This window comes from Myotis lucifugus, unplaced genomic scaffold, assembly GCF_000147115.1.
Source record: "Myotis lucifugus unplaced genomic scaffold, Myoluc2.0 scaffold_240, whole genome shotgun sequence".
NCBI lineage: Eukaryota > Metazoa > Chordata > Mammalia > Chiroptera > Vespertilionidae > Myotis > Myotis lucifugus.
In genome coordinates, this window is record NW_005871288.1 from 1,803,983 (window position 1) to 1,819,393 (window position 15,411).

Genomic DNA, 15,411 nt, shown 5'->3' on the forward strand with positions numbered 1-15,411 from the left:
CAGAGTGTTAAGCAGATTTCTTTAAAAAAAAAAAAATATATATATATATATATATATATATATATATATATATATTACTTACAACTAGTAAAGGTACCATGTTACAACTAATTTTTTTAAAAAAACTCTTCTTTTAGTTACCTACATCAAAATGACCAGTAAGCATTCCCTTCTTTAATACACTTTACACTTTTGGTCTTTGATTTTTTGATTCAGGATTGGCAGATATAAGAACCTGAGGCAACACCATTGACTTGGAGAATTAAACAGAGTTTAAGACCCATACATTCTATTTTTAGAATGTTAAACTCCCCAACTAGGACATGAACTTCAATGACTGTGACACATAGCATTCACCATAGCATAATGTGAAGGGGATTTTCTATTCAATTTTCAGGGAATCCGTTCCTCATCTATCTTGTCCTGTCTCTTAGTTTCCTTTTATGTTTACTCTGAGCATTGGATACCTATTGTAGGCCCTTTCTAGCAGTCACCAACACTCTTTTATTTTATTTTATTCATTTTATTATTTTTTATTTTTTTAAATATATTTTATTGATTTTTTACAGAGAGGAAGGGAGAGGGACAGAGAGTTAGAAACATCAATGAGAGAGAAACATCAATCAGCTGCCTCCTGCACACTCTCCACTGGGGATGTACCCACAACCAAGGTACATGCCCTTGACCGGAATCGAACCTGGGACCCTTGAGTCCACAGGCCGATGCTCTAACCACTGAGCCAAACCGGTTAGGGCATCCAACACTCTTTTATGTGTGTCTGGCATATCTATCTGTTGTAGAATTTTCTAAGTTCATTTTTAATACTTTCTCATATAGTTGTGATTGAACCTCAAATGAGATGTCTGACCACCCCCACCCCAACCCCTGCTCCATGACAGGAGGTATTCTTACACTTATATACACGAAACTCATCATATTCAGAGAACTCCCTGACAACTTCCTCCCCAAACTCCCTAATTGCATATATTTATATCTCAAATTGGAAAAGTCATTTTTTTGTATATCTCCTTTTTATCCCATTTTTCCTGCCATATTTTAATTCTTCAAGTGACCAGGAATTAACCAAGGCTAATCATTTTAAAATCTAAGACCACGTCACCTTGGTTCCCTAGGTCTCAATCTTTTCCCAGTTCTATAAAAATTTTCTATCAGTCATGTGTGTAATATTTCCTCTTAGTTATTACTGAACAAATTACATATATATATAATATATATATATTATATATATATATATATAATTTATATATATATATATATATATATGATATCTTTTCAAGAAGGTTCGTATTTCAAGTGATACCAGGAAAATAGTTGCTCACATGGGTAGAAAACAAACAAACAAATGAATAAACAGCATATGCTTTTCAAACAAATGAATAAACAGCATATGCTTTTCAAGATTCAATAGAGTCTTCCATGTTCCTGCTCACAGAAACAAAATATTGAGCTTTACATTCTAGCCCAATGCAGCCAACCAAAGCAGGTAAGCTTGGATCACAGCAAGCACCTCTGAAAATAAGGCGAAGAAACCTTCAGGCATTGCCAAGTCCCAAGTTTTCTTAATTTGCACCCACCCTTTGTTAACTCATTCCAAAATTCTAAAGGACTATAGCTACCAAATGTCAAATTCAGAAAGTCTTAAATACATTCATTGAATTTACCTACAAGGTAGGAATTTACCTACCCAAATCCATTCCATCTAGTTTCTAGAAGATAACCTGTCAGAGACCTTAGCCTAAGCTAAGACTTGCTTTAAGACTCCTGATTTATTTTATTGCTGGATCTTTCACTATGATGGGCTCCCCAAATGGTTATCATAAACTCATATCGCCTCGTCTTGCTCTTTAATACTAGGGGAGGACAATGGCAAGGCATAGGACAGCCACACAACTGGCTAAGGTTAAGACTATGTCACAGTTATTCAAAGTTAACAGCTATCTGCTTGGCCAGAGTTCTCTAACATCTTGTACAATGGTTCTATATATTATTTACTGGAAATCTGAATATCCGGTAAAACTTGAACATGTTCAATTTAGATAGCAAATTTATGTCCCATGCTTATACCATGTTACCTTTTGTTTGACCTCAGCCAGAGATGATCCTTGTTTATTGCTTCCTAGACATTTATACAACAAATATTTATTGAGCTCATTCTAGATGTAAGTCACTGTGGGTGATTTCAATTTGCAGACTCTGTATTCAATGAGCATTCAGTCTAATAGGGATGGTTAGATTGTTGCATTCTTATAATAAAAGGTAAAATAATAAGGAGTTACAAGGATAGTGCTGTTGATTTCAAGAGAAGAAATTTCTTCTAGTGTCACTAATAACAGCAGAATCTAACTTCTTAGTTTCCTAGATATAATCCTTCCATAAGCTAGCTAAACTATAATACTCAGTGTGATTTTATTTGACAGAATGTTGGAAAAAGGATGGAACATTCTGATACCCATAATATCAATTACATATTGAGAAAGAGTGAAGACGGGGAACATATACAATGGAGTCATTTTAGCCAAGCTGCTAAAATATAAACATTATGAAGAATGAGGCATGAGTAAAGGCTCCATTCTTGTTTTAACTAGCCTGAGAACTTAATTCTTTTGAGTTTTCCAGTCTAACATCAATGTCTGGACATATATCTAGACCTCTAAATACCCTTTTGACTACCCCTCTGGCATACATTCTCTAGACCAGCGGTTCTCAATCTGTGGGTCACAACCCCTTTGGCGGTCGAACGACCCTTTCACAGGGGTTGCCTAAGACCATCCTGCATATCAGATATTTACATTACGATTCATAACAGTAGCAATATTGCAGTTATGAAGTAGCAACGAAAATAATTTTATGGTTGGGTCACAACATGAGGAACTGTATTTAAAGGGCCAGAAGGTTGAGAACCACTGTTCTAGACCATCAGGATGTGACCAGACCCCCTGCAACCATCTTCCAGATCACCTAGTTTCCATCATCCTGATTGCTTGATATCTGACTGATAACAGTCCTGGACCAATCCTAAGCTAAGAATGCATAAGTGATAATTTTCAAAACTGTACTTTTTACTCCAGGAACTCTTAACTTTTCTTCATTCTTTGGGACACTTCTGGGTTTTTACCTAGCAGAGTGTCCATTTTGCAACTCTATCATTTATTTCTAGCAAGGCTTCCAGCCTCTTTTTGAGTTCATGCAATAATACGAGTTGTCCTTTCCAATAATAAGATCCAACTACTTCTAAATAAGAACATATGAATGGAACAATTTTACCGTTTACTATGAGACTGTGCTTGCAGGTTTTGTGCCTATGTGTAGTTTTATTCATTGTTTTTGTTTCTTTTCTTTTTCAAAGAAAGGGTAAGGGAATCAAGAGACCACTGGCAAAACTATAAGACTGAACACAGGGGTGGACAAAAGTAGGTTTACAGTTGTAATACATATAAATAATACAATGACTAATAAATAATGCAAGAATAAACTCTGTTTCGTGTACTCACAACTGAAAACCTACTTTTGCCCACCACTATATATCAAAGGCAAAGATTAAAAGAAGAAAAAAAAGCTGTGGCCATTGTTGCTGTACCTGTAAGTTAAAGTTCTCCCTAGAAATTACCTCAAAATGTTCTCCTTATATATTTCTTAAAATTACTGTTTCCTTTGCAGTTACTAAGTGAGATAATTATAGACAGGTATTATTTCTTACTGTAGAAAATGCAGTATTATTCTAAAACTCTGATTTTTCTTTTCCTATCAGGTGAGGAATTACTTGGGTTATGTACATCTGTGTGAAGCATTTTCATCTTTCATTTGGGTGTCCTAATGCTCCTTTGCACAGGTGAGAAAGGGGACACATGCCAACCACATATATGAATTTCAAAAGAGCTGTTACATTTTTAATTCACAAAGAACATCTAGACAATAGTCAAGGTCAAAGAATGAATGCATTGATAGAAATTTCTCCACAGCAGGAGGTAATTTCTAGACTCGGCATTTTCAGTCTGTAGAAAGAGATAATGGCTAGAAAGTTGTTCGTGGTGTTGAAGATATCATCAGGCCTCTAAAGCATTAATTAAAAAAAAACTAGCCTAATATCAAATAGTGTATACAAATGCTTCTTTTGTCTTAGAGAACCCAAGTCAATGGTATCATAAAGAAAATTTTGCTTGATTAAAGGAGAGAATGATCAAAGTTGGTAAGATTAATTATAAACATTGATGGTTAGCTCATAGTTATTAGAAGTGAAAGCCAGCAACTGGTTTTTAGAAATTATTTAGAAACAAAAACCACAGATGTCTGATGTGCCTATTAATAAAATACAAGAAAATCAACAGGGACCTAATATAGGAAGAGTAGGCTATAAAGAATGAATTTATGATAAGAATGTGGTAATAAGGCTAAGATAACTCTGTGTTAAGAGATAAATCTTTCAATCAGATTTGTAGACAAAATAAAGAGTATATTTAACCCAATTTTCAAAATTTGACTTTTTAGAAATGCAGGGTTTGGGGCTTGGCTATTAGCCTCCTGCAGGGAGCTGGCTGGAGAGCATGGAACTTAGCAAAGTTAAAAGGCTTCAATGATCCATTGCATTGAATTTCAGAAACAATGAGGTAGTTGTAAACTAAAAGTTTAGGATGAAAGTTTTAGCCTCAATTAGGTTGCAAAATAATGCAAGTTGCACATGTTAAAGAAATACATATCAATTAAGAAATATATACATAATATCTATCATCTAATTCCCCTTTGCTGCTATTTTTGTCAATAAAGCTCTCCTAATTAACACACTTGAAGAGAGGAGCAATTTTCCCTTTGAGAGAAAAAAAATCCTATATAATAAAAGCCTATTATACAAATTGTCCCCTCGACCAGAGTTCTGCTAGGACAGTGATGGCGAACCTATGACACGCGTGTCAGAGGTGACATGCAAACTCATTTTTTTGGTTGATTTTTCTTTGTTAAATGGCATTTAAATATATAAAATAAATATCAAAAATATAAATCTTTGTTTTACTATGGTTGCAAGTATCAAAAAATTTCTATATGTGACACGGCACCAGAGTTAAGTTAGGGTTTTTCAAAATGCTGACAGGCCGAGCTCAAAAGGTTCACCATCACTGTGCTAGGAGTTCAACAGCTCGACCAGTTGCTATGATGCGCACTGACCAACAGGGGGCAGACACCTAAACTGATAGGTTGGCTAGCTGCAGGCACTGGTGGGATGGACTGGAAAGTGAGGTGTGAGGTGAGAGCCTTCAGGAAGCTCCCAGGGTTTGGCCCTGAGCCCCATGGCAGAGGTGGACGGGGGCAGGAGCCAGGAGGGACCAGGTGGCACAGGAGGCTGCTACGCGTGATCAGAGAGTCGTGGACTATGCAGCCCTCTGAAGCCTGTGGCATTCTCAGTCTGCAATTTATAATCTTTGGAGCTGCTTCTTTTTATTTGTTAAGTTTCACTAACTACTCCAGGAGAGTGGGTAGCACCATTATGGGGGGATGGGTTAGGTGTGCCTGCCCAAGGCCAAGAGTGGCCTCAGGCTCCTGGGATCACAGCAGAGAGGGGGACAAGGCTGAGCCAGAGAAACCTAGTCCAAAACTTGAAAGGAAGTGGGAGGCAGCGAGGGGCAGAGGGCGACAGCTGCACAGGGACCTAGAAAAGTTGCTGGGTGAGGGCAGCCGAGGAGCCCAATGCCTCTCCCATGGGACAGATTCCACATGATTCCCTCCTCCTCCCCGTGACCCATCACCCCAGCTCCCCTCCGAGGCCCCACCAGGGCTCGCCCTGCACAGCCCCACCTGCACTGTCTTGCCTGTACCACCTCACCCGCCCCGCACGGTCCACCCCACCTTGCACAGCCTTTGGGGAGCTCCACCCCCAGAGGAGAAAGGGGGAGGCTGCAGGAAGGAGATTGCAGAAGGAGGGAGCAGAGCAGGGCCCACCAAGTTAGATGGGGGGGGGGGAGAGACCTCACAGGACTAGGGACAGAGCTGGGAGGGGATGGAGGGCCAGGTGGAAGTGTCGCCCTTGGTTGATGTAGAAATCCTGACCCCATTTTACAGACCCCAGCAGTGTGTGTGTGGGGGGGGGGAGGTGGGAGGCAAAAACAAAAAGAGAGTGTGAGGGAACTGAATGGATGGAGAGCAGTGACATTTGATTCATGGCCTATTTATTTTTATTTTTGTTAATATATTTTTATTGATTTCAGAGAAGAAGGCAGAGGGAGAGAGAGAGAGAAACATCAATGATGAGAATCTATTTGCTTCCTGCACCTTCCCTACTGGAGATTGAGCCTGCAACCCAGGAATGTGCTTTTGACCGGAATTGAACCCAGGACCCTTCAGTCCACAGGCCATGGCTCTATCCACTGAGCTAAACCATCTAGAGCAGTGGTTCTCAACCTTCTGGCCCTTTAAATACAGTTCCTCATGTTGTGACCCAACCATAAAATTATTTTCGTTGCTACTTCATAATTGCAATGTTGCTACTGTTATGAATCATAATGTAAATATCTGATATGCAGGATGGTCTTGGGCGACCCCTGTGAAAGGGTCGTTCAACCGCCAAAGGGGTTGTGACCCACAGGTTGAGAACTGCTGATCTAGAGCAACCCATGGCCTATTTAAAACCACTGCAGTAGGCTGAGCAGGGGTCTTACCACGATGGTGTTACCTGATAATGAGGTGTCTCTCCTTATATTGGGGTAATCGGAACTGCAGCAAAGACACACCCATGGAGCCTGCAAAGGGTTTCTATGCACATGATCCAATTTACTTCGTGTGGCAGCTGAAGTGGGTGAGCAGAGCCTTGGAAGGACATGAGGTTTCCAAGACCAGGGGCTGGAGGGAAATTGTGTGCCAAGCATTCCACGCTGTGAGTTACAATCTATACTAATAAAAGAGTAATATGCTAATTAGACTGGACATCTTCCGGACAAAGCCACGGTGGCGAGGGCCAAGGTAGAGGCTGTTAGGGGCAATCAGACCTGCAGGGGAGAGCAGTTAGGGCAGGGGTGGGCAAACTTTTTGACTCGAGGGCCACAATAGGTTCTTAAACTGGACCGGAGGGCCGGAACAAAAGCATGGATGGAGTGTTTGTGTGAACTAATATAAATTCAAAGTAAACATCATTACATAAAAGGGTATGGTCTTTTTTTTTTTTAGTTTTATTCATTTCAAACGGGCCAGATCCGGCCTGTGGGCCGTAGTTTGCCCACGGCTGAGTTAGGGGGTGGTCAGGCCAGCAGGAGAGAGTAGTTAAGGATGATCAGAGTGGCAGGGGAGGGCAGTTAGAGATGATCAGGCAAGCAGGCGAGGGCAGTTAGGAGCTATCAGCCCACGAGCGAAGGGCAGTTAGGAGTGATCAGGCCGGCAGGCGAGAGCAGATAACGAAGTTAGGGGTATCAGGCAACCAGCCAGATGAGCAGTTAGGAGCCAGTGGTCCCTGATAGCAAGAGAGATGTCCGACTGCCGGTTTAGGCCTTGCAGGATTGGGCCTAAACCGGCAGTCGGACATCCCCTGATGGGTCCCGGATTGGAGAGGGTGCAAGCCGGGCTGAGGGATCCCGCCTCCCGCCCCTTGCATGAATTTTATGCACTGGGCCTCTAGTTCTATCTAATAAAAGACAAAAAGGGTAATTGACTGTACCTTTGCTATGCTTCCCATTGGCTAATTGGGGCAATATGCAAATTAACTGCCAACAAAGATGGGGCCGGCATCCACGCAGCTGAAGCGAACAGGAGGCTTGCTTGCTCCAGTGATGGAGGAAGCCAAGGTTCCCCACCTGCCGTGGCCCAGCTCTGAGCTCTGAAAGCAACACAGTTTCAATTATAGAAGCTAAACAAACCCCAGATAGCTGCTTTCAGCAGGCTGTGGCCTCAGAGCTGGAGCGAGCAAGAGCCAGCTCTCAGCTCCAGTGACAGCAACAAAGTTTCAATTATAGAAGGTAAATAAATCACAGAATTAAAAAAAAAGAAAAAAGGAGAGGCTGGGAGCTTCAGTCGCCAGCCAGCCTGAAAATGGCCCTCAGCCCCTCACCCAGACTGGCCAGGCACCCCAGTGGAGACCCCCACCCTAAGGGGGTGTGGCCAGCCTGAAAACAGCCATCAGCCCCTCATCCAGGCTGGCCAGGCACCCCAGTGGGGACCCCCACCCTGAAGGGGGTGTGACCAGCTGCAAACAGCCATCAGCCCGTCACCCAGGCTGACCAGGCACCCAAGCGGGACCCCCACCCTGATCCGGGACACCCTTCAGGGCAAACCAGCTGGCCCCCACCCGTGCACCAGGCCTCTATCCTATATAGTAAAAGGATAATATGCAAACTGACCCTAACAGCAGAAAGACTGGGAATTACTGGTCACTATGACACACACTGACCACCAGGGGGCAGACGCTCAATGCAGGAGCTGCCCTCAGGTGGTCAGTGTGCTCCCACATGGGGGGAGCTCTGCTCAGCCACAAGCCAGGCTGATGGCTGCCAGTACAGCGGTGGTGGTGGGAGCCTCTACTGCCTCCTCAGCAGCGCTAAGGATGTCCAACTGCACTTAGGCTTGCTCCCCGCTGGCAAGTGGATATCGCCCGAGGGCTGCCGGGCTGCCAGAGGTATGTCTGATTGCCAGCTTAGGCCCAATCCCTCAGGGAGCAGGCCTAAGCCAGCAGGTGGTCATCCCCCGAGGGGTCCCAGACTACGAGAGGGCACAGGCCGGGCTGAGGGACCCCCTCCCCAGCGAGTGCACAAATTTTTGTGCACTGGGCCTCAGGTCTATATATATAAAAGCCTAATATGTTAAGTGGCTGACCCATTGGTTGCTATGATGTGCACTGACCACCAGAGGGTAGATGTTCTGACCAGTAGGTTAGCTTGCTGCAGTGATCCAGCCAATAGGGACTGGGCGAGATGGCCCTGATCGGCCCCGATCGCCAGCCAGGTGGAGGGACCCCACCAGTGCACAAATTCATGCACCGGGTCTCTACTGTATTCTTAAAAGACACAGATGGCCAACATCACCCCAGTAAATTCAATTTAAAAACAATACACAAATGGGTCCCTAATCCAAGGTTTGAGAATAGCCTAAATAAAATTATTAATATATTTGTAACAACAAGTTAATCCGTGAGAATCAATGCTAGCACAGACATGCTATACACTCTCTAGGATCTGTGAACATAATAAACTTTGTTTCATTATATCGCTCTTTGTGGCTGCCCCTGACTGGTTATTACCTAAAAGAACACAGAAAAACATTTCTCTGTCTCCAGCTTCACTAAGAAATCTTCTGATTAGAATTAGACTTCCTATATGAATATGCCCACCAGAAGACAATAAGCAAATTGGTAATCATGGATATCAATCTACTTAAACATCATGTTTAACTGTATATCAATTCATAGTCATAGAAATTTTATCAGTCTTTTTGAGTTTTGTTACTGTCAATGAGCATTCCATTTAAGATTCTGATCATCTCTTAATATAATTAAAGCAGAAATTCTGAGACTACAGATGTGAGGTCCAGCTCCTGGAATGCAATAGCTCAATACAGTACTAAGGTAATGTTACAGGGTTGAGCTAGATCTGTGGGTTGTTGGCTTCATGTAGTTATATTCCACTGTCATAGTTAAGCATAATCTTCAAATAAAACTGCATTTCTGAAACTCAGTATAACAAAATTGGTCTAGCCAAATTCATTCAATACAATATTGTAAAAATACCTAAATTCAAGAAAGAAAAATTGAACCACTAAAGATCCCAGAGGTTCACAGAGAAGAAGAATTTGTCCTGAGCTAGAGTCAAGAGCTCAACATAGCTAGGCTACATTTGGATAATTATATGTCATCCTCTCACTCTAAGTGTCCACTATGCTTCATGGGCATATTTAATTGCCATTTAATAGAATCATTTTAAATGATTTTTAAAATGAACATAGATGCCAAAATCCTCAACAAAATCTTAGCAAATCAGATCCAGCAGTACATCAGAAGGATCATACACCATGACCAAGTAGGATTTATCCCAGAGTTGCAAGGATGGTACAACATCCGTAAATCAATAAACGTGATACATCACATAAACAAATTGAAAGAAAAAAACCACATGGTCATATCAATTGATGCAGAAAAAGCATTCGACAAAATCCAACACCCATTTTTGATAAAAACTCTCAGAAAGGTGGGAATAGAAGGATCATACCTCAACATAATAAAAGCCATATATGACAGGCCCACAGCCAACATCATACTCAATGGACAAAAACTAACACCATTTCCCCTAAGAACAGGAACAAGACAGGGATGCCCACTCTCACCACTCCTGTTCAACATAGTACTGGAAGTATTAGCCATTGCAATTAGGCAAGAAGAAGAAATAAAAGGCATCCAAATTGGAAAAGAGGAAGTAAAACTGTCCTTATTTGCAGACGACATGATATTATACATACAAAACCCTAGAGACTCCATCAAAAAGCTACTAGACTTAATACATGAATTTGGCAATGTAGCAGGATACAAAATTAACCCCAAGAAATCTGAGGCATTTCTATACACCAATAGTGAACTTTCAGAAAGAGAGATTAGAAAAACAATCCCATTTACCATCGCACCAAAAAAATTAAGATACCTAGGAATAAACTTAACTAAAGAGGTTAAAGACCTCTACTCAGAAAACTACAGGACGTTGAAAAAAGAGATAGAGGAAGACATAAACAGATGGAAGAACATACCATGTTCTTGGATTGGTAGAATCAACATCATTAAAATGTCCATACTACCCAAAGCCATCTATAAATTCAACGCACTTCCCATTAAAATACCAATGGCCTTCTTCAAAGATCTAGAACGAACTCTCCAAAAATTCATCTGGAATAAAAAAAGACCCCGAATAGCTGCAGCGATCCTGAGAAAGAACAAAGTAGGTGGGATCTCAATGCCAGATATCAAGCTGTATTACAAAGCCACTGTTCTCAAAACTGCCTGGTACTGGCACAAGAACAGACATATAGATCAGTGGAATAGAATAGAGAGTCCAGAAATTAGCCCGAACCAATATGCTCAATTAATTTTTGACAAAGGAGGCATGAACATACAATGGAGCCAAGCTAGTCTCTTCAATAAATGGTGTTGGGAAAATTGGACAGATATATGCAAGAAAATGAAACTAGACCACCAACTTACACCATACACAAGAATAAACTCAAAATGGATAAAGGACTTAAATGTACGACAGGAAACCATAAAAATTCTAGAAGAATACAAAGGCAACAAAATCTCAGACATATGCCAAAACAATTTCTTCACTGATACAGCTCCTAGGGCAGTTGAAACTAAAGAGAAACTGAACAAATGGGACTACATCAAAATAAAAAGCTTCTGCACAGCAAAAGAAACCATCAACAAAACAACAAGAAAACCCACCTCTTGGGAAAACATATTTGCCAACGTCATATCTGATAAGGGCTTAATCTCCAAAATTTATAGGGAACTCATACAATTTAACAAAAAGAAGATAAACAATCCAATCAAAAAATGGGCAAAGGATCTAAATAGACACCTTTCAAAAGAGGACATTCAGAAAGCCAAGAGACATATGAAAACATGCTCAAAGTCACTAATCATCTGAGAGATGCAAATCAAAACAACAATGAGGTACCATCTCACACCTGTCAGAATGGCCATCATCAACAAATCAACAAACGACAAGTGCTGGAGAGGATGTGGAGAAAAAGGAACACTTGTGCACTGCTGGTGGGAATGCAGACTGGTGCAGCCACTATGGAAGGCAGTATGGAGGTTCCTCAAAAAATTGGAAATGGAACTCCCATTTGACCCTGTGATCCCACTTCTAGGAATATATCCCAAGAAACCAGAAACACCAATCAGAAAGGATATATGCACCCAGATGTTCATAGCAGCACAATTCACCATAGCTAAGATCTGGAAACAGCCTAAGTGCCCATCAGTAGATGAATGGATTAGAAAACTGTGGTACATCTACACGATGGAATACTATGCTGCTGTTAAAAAGAAGGAACTCTTACCATTTGCAACAGCATGGATGGAACTGGAGAGCATTATGCTAAGTGAAACAAGCCAGTCAATGAAGGAAAAATACCACATGATCTCACTCTTTCATGGATAATTAAGACCATTACAAACTTTTGAACAATAATAAATACAGTGGCAGAGCTGCCTCAAACTGATTGTCGGACTGCAGTGGGAAGGCCAGGGAGGGTTGGGGGACAGGAGGGAGGGGAGTAAGAGATCAACCGAAGGACTTGTATGCATCCATATAACCATATCTAATGGACATAAGACACTGGGGGGTAAGGGAGGGCAGGGGCTTGTCAAGGGCAGGGGGGAAAAAGGACACTTATGTAATACCCTTTGTAATAATTTTAGCGAAAAATAAAAAAAATAAAAAATAAAAAAAAACTCATAAAACTGAACAAAAAAGATAAATGACCATTTAAAATAAACTCTGCAAACCTAAAAAAAAAAATAAATGATTTTTAAAGAAAATATTGGGTTTTATCAGGCAATAATTACATGCCAAACTCTCAAGCAATTTGGAAATTTAATATAGGTAATAAAAGTTAACTCATACCTATTTATATAAATATAAGCTGTATGTATAAGTGTCCTGGAAAGACTCTACAGAAGGTGTGAACAAGGAAGGACTAAAAGCCTTCTTAAGAAGATCCTTGGGTGAATTCACAGAGAACACTTAAGCTTTCTGAAATTTACTTACATTCCTATAAAATAACATGTAACCTTCACTTTTTAAAGTAAAATGCTATGATAAACTATTGTGTACATTTCTTTTTAACTACATGATAAAACTTTATAGAAGTGTAGTGGAAATCCAAATTCACTAATTGTAATAATCATATAATATGATAACTGTATAAACCTGAACTTTCTTCATAACAGTAGCAATAGTGCCTGGCCCTATTTGGCTCACTGGTTGAGCGTCAACCTATGAACCAGGAGGTCATGGTTCGATTACTGGTCAGGAGCATATGCCAGATTGCTTGCAATATCCCCATTGTGAGGCACCAATTAATGATTCTCTCTCATCATTGATGTTTCTATCTCTCTCTCTCTCTCCCTCTCCCTTCCTCTTTGAAATCAATAAAAATATATTTCTTAGAAAAGAGTAACAATAGGCATAAAACCAAACAAGTGAAAATAAAAATGAGGTATAGACACAACAACTACAAGTAATTCAAGCTGGCCAAACACTGGAAGCTATGGTTAAGTACATCAGAGTTCAAAGGGGAAAGTAATGCTACAAAATAAAAATAATAATAAATTATAATGTTAAAATAGGTGCACCTATACTGACAACGAAGAGTAAAGATTTTTAGATGTTGGAGTTATCTAAAGGAGTAAAAGCTATCCTGAAAGATAGGAGTATGAAAAGACAGGTAGTAAAGAATAAGCAAAAGTGAAGAATCTAAAATACAGTAGAGCAGGAGCCAAAAGATACACAGTATCCTTAGAGTAGGACAGAAAACTGGTCTGTAACTGAAATAATATACTAGGGGGAAAGTTGTGCAAGAAGAAACCAAGTAGCTGACTTCAAACATTTCAGTGCTTTGTCCAAAGGAAGATGCCTTTAATATCCTCTATAATTCTAAAAATCTTTGGAATTCTGTTTGGCCTCAATTTCATTTAATTGCTCTCTGGACAGACATATGCATAAGTTTAAATATAAATGTGACATATACTTGGAAATATTATTTTAAACATTTATATTTATATAAGGTTAAAATGGCAGACATTTTGTCAATTTGTTAATATACACATTTGTTGTGGATCATTATGTCAATATTTGAGGATGGGAATATATCCTATAATATTAAACCTGGGTGTCATTCAGATCATCTGGCATGCCTGTCCTTGGGCCCATCTGTTAGGTTGTCATGGTGCCATACTGAGAAAGTGGCAAGCTAGTTTCAAGTAGACATAAATGCCAACCAACGATTAATTTAGCAGAAGAGCTTGTTGAGTGCAAAAAGTGACATCTCCTATAAGAGGAAACTCTTGACTAGCAATGCCAAATTAGGGCCTTGTGCTTCATTACATGTGAGTGCATCTGTTGCCACTTGTAGCCTAATGCCATAAAAGGAAATGACTTTCACTGTGAAAGCTACTTAAGAAAAAATGGAAGCATAGGTAATTGCATAGTTCATAGAGGACAGACCAAACTATTGCATATCTAATGAAGTGCTGAGATGGACACTTCTAAAAGGTGATGAAATAAATAAATATACAATATTTCTCTGTATTTTAAAATTAGGTCATCTGGATTCATACTATTAAGCTAAATTAAATCTTAAATGATCCACTGCAGAAAATGTGCAAACATACTGAATAAAGTACAAGAATTATGTTTTTTAATGTATTACTGTGTTGGAAAGAAACTGTGGATAAATCAGAGGCCAAAAGCAGCATGAAAGCATAAATCTAGGGAAAGAAATTTACAAAGAATCTGTTAGTTACCCTGGGGGCATGTGTTAATTTATGGAGACTCCTAGAGCTTGTTTTTCACTGGGATCAGGAGACAAAACCTAAGGCTAGGAAGAAGGGTCGGCTTGGTTCAGAGGTTCCTAAACCATAATTCACCTTCAGTGCATAAATCAGTAAAACACAAATACACCACAGATCCCCACTTTGCTGAGACAGAGACTTCCTCACACTGGGGTCTCCTTCCAATTTCTAAGAAAAGCCCACTCTCACAAGGGTTTTGGACCAGACTACTCAATACCTTAAGGTTCTAAAATAAATAAGCTGATGATTAATTTAAAGTGGGTATAGATTTTTTTGTTCCCCTCCACTACCTGGCAGAAGTGAACCACATCCTCTCTGGAGTATTATAGCTTAAAATAGGGACTCAGAATGTACATTGTTAAAACTGCAAGTAATGTGAGCTCATGATAAAAATAAGAAACTCATGAGAAAACAAGGGATTATAAATAATAGCTAGAAAAAGCAATGAATTCAGAATTATACTTGCCAAGCCTAGAGTCATTAGAATGATCAGCTACAGAACACTGAGTATGTGTGATATATCACAATATTATTAAGTAGCAAAATACCATCAAAATGATTAAGCAGATATGAAAAATGCAGCTAAGTTTACAGATTAAAATAAAATAAATTATAAGTGAAATAAGCAACATAAAATATAAATTTAAAAAAGCAGAAAGAGTTAATGAACAAAAATATAAATTATAATAAGTTAAAGATAATTTAGTATTGAGAGGAAGAGATGAAATATATAAAAGAAATGTTAAGGGACATGGAAAACAGAAGGATATGTTCCAACCCATATCTAATCATCAGGAAACAATAGAGAAAAGAGGGGAAACAATATATGAGATTATGAATGTAAATATTTTATAAATTCT